The 2,697-nt window shown below is 36.9% G+C and overlaps 1 protein-coding gene across 7 annotated transcripts in view; it reads right to left on the minus strand.

Moving 5' to 3' along the window:
• Nucleotides 1-2,697, minus strand: part of kifc3 (kinesin family member C3) — a 67,395-nt gene that overhangs the window by 48,255 nt on the left and 16,443 nt on the right. The window contains exon 1 of one of the 7 annotated variants that reach the window (XM_016261993.1): nt 1,841-2,121. The exons of the other annotated variants lie outside the window; for them this stretch is intronic. The gene's annotated coding sequence lies outside the window, so the exon portion shown is untranslated. Of the gene's footprint in view, nt 1-1,840; nt 2,122-2,697 lie in introns of those variants that run through there. 7 annotated transcript variants of the gene reach the window in all.

Consider the following 2,697-nt stretch of genomic DNA (forward strand, 5'->3'; position numbering starts at 1 on the left):
GCAGAAAAAAAAGTGATAGTATTGGTTGTTTTGTTGTGTGTTGGTGGGGGGGGGGGGGGGGGGGGGGGGTGAACTTCCCCCATAAACAACTGGATCGGTTTTACAAAGAGTACGCACTGTCCTCCTGTTAAAGAATCATCAGATCAGCATTCACATGATAACGTTCAATCAACAACTTCAGCCACTATCGAACCAAATTAGTTAAGCACTAGAAGTGTCCCACGGCCTTTTCCTTTTACAAGCCAGTCTAAACTACCTCAACTGAAGACTTGTCTGAACTGACATGATGACTAGTTCACTGAACATTAGGGCTGGGCAAAAAAAAAAGATTTTCCAATTAATCGTTTTTTTTAAATGACGTCGATTCGATATCGACTCTCAAAAGCCGAGAATCGATCTTTTCCAGTATTTTTTTCAGCACACATTTAAAACAAGATCTGATTAACGTGAATCTTATCATTAGTCTTCTCCACTAGATGTCACCCTTATTTACCGTGCGCGATGTTACAACAGAAATCCTGTCATTCATTCAGCACTTATCATGGCCATACGCATGATTCACAATGCTCAGGTGAAGTGCTATTGTAATACTATAAATCTGCGGAAGCATTTGATATCACGCATAAGGCGCCATGATTTCCACAATGAATGAATGGCAGGGCACACTGTTTTGTTTACTACACACATACTAAAGCGCGGATGACGCTCGTGGTGTTTTCAGCTTCTGCCGTCTCACTATATGACGATATGAACACGAATGTCATCTCCAGCTGCTCTGAGAGTCACCTCATTAGCATTTTACCGTTTCATTTGAGAAATCTACCGTCATATCACATACACAGCAGCTGCAAGTTCTTCACGGCAACCCGTCAAAACAAAAGTTTAGTTTAACGTTCTACTGTCAGAATATATGACTATTTAGCAGTCTTAAGACTCAATGCTACTACTGCTAATAAATATGAATAAATCTTTATTTTTAAAGGAATAATCACATCTGTTTTCTTTTTAATTTTAACAGTAAACCTCTGTCGTACAGCACTTTGTTTGCCAAAAAATAAAAAGGTTTAATTTTCATTTGATTAGGATAAATTAATGTTTTATGCCTTCATCTGATTACCAGAAAAATTAAGAACATTTTATAGGGCCCTACTATTGTTTAAAAAAGGACCCTATACAAAAAAAAAAGAATAGGTTTAAAATACAGGCAAGTGGTTCTTAATTTCTTTTTATTAATTCACCATTTGTAAACTGATGTTTACTGTTCATTTTTTTTTTAGAAATATCAATAGTATTTGTATTAAAACTATATTCACTGAATGTAATAAAAAAATCGAGTATCGAATCGAGTATCGAATCGGGACATCTGAGTCGATACCCAGCCCTACTGAACATCCGCTGGATCGGCACCAGGCACACCCAAAATACTGCTGTATAAACCGTGATTTACCACTTAACATTCACTCGATGAAAACATAGTTTAGCTTATATTTGAAGTTTTAACCACGTATAGTGGAATAATCATAACTGTTTAGACTAGAGAAAATACAGCTGACTTCTTTCAAGTCATTCACCGCCTCTCATTCGAGAAAACGCAAGTAATATTTTAATTTTAACCAGAGAAACAGGATATTTAGTTTATGATTCAGGATGTCCTACAACATATATTTACTTTATTAAACGAGTTTGCATTACTGTTTTAAAAAAAACCTATAACTGCGACAGTTGCACGTGTTTTGCACTTGCACTTTATAAAGTCGTCATGGTTTCGCTATATGGCGGATTAATATAGTATAAAGTATAAAGCATGTGCGATATATAAGTGAAAGAAGAATGTGCTTACGTCTCAGGCCAGCACGCCAAACTCCTTCCTCCGCCCGGTTTCCTTCTTAACCCGTTTCCTTCCTAGGTTTATTCCACTCTTCTTCTATGCGCCTGTTGAAAAGCGGTGTTTTATCTCACAGTTGGAAGAGTTTAAAGTTTTGTAGTTTCTGGTGAAGTGAAGATAAACACGCCTGAGTGAAACATGCAGCACGAGACGCACGCGCGCGCTTGCACAGCTGACTGCAGTGACGCACACAAACGCTCCTCCTGTTCACGCGAAGGACAACTGAACGCGTTTCCATCCTATTAGAGACTACAGGCCACTGTTCAGCCCTCATTAACTCAAACTCTCAGTCAGCCCTCCTGATGTTAAGACGACGTGTAATAATGCACACTACAAGAACTTTCATTATAGATAGGATAAATGTCTTTCATTTAGAAGCTAGAAGTCAAAATTTGGTCAAAGATGCACAACATGTTTGCGGATAAATTTTAAAGAGGCATGTTGTTGGACACCTTTTGTTTCAACAGAGTACAACTTGTGCTTTTACATCCACGCTGCTTTAATAAGATTCCTGTATAGCTTAATGCAGAATACACGTGCACAATGCATGGGGTATATAGGCCTATATTTTTAATCTTATTTAAACCTGAAAATAAACAGTTTTTAGTGATTTCAAAAACGGTAGAGAAAAGTTATGATTTAACTTATATAACTTTGATCATTTGCGATGAAAAAAAAAAACCTGGTACTAAATAAGAAAAGAAAGCTATATACAGGTGCATCTCAATAAATTAGAATGTTGTGGAAAAGTTCATTTATTTCAGTAATTCAACTCAAGTTGTGAAACTCGTGTGTTAAATAAATTCAATGCA

Source organism: Sinocyclocheilus grahami, unplaced genomic scaffold, assembly GCF_001515645.1.
Source record: "Sinocyclocheilus grahami isolate Dianchi unplaced genomic scaffold, SAMN03320097.WGS_v1.1 scaffold31.1, whole genome shotgun sequence".
NCBI classification, from domain to species: Eukaryota; Metazoa; Chordata; class Actinopteri; order Cypriniformes; family Cyprinidae; genus Sinocyclocheilus; species Sinocyclocheilus grahami.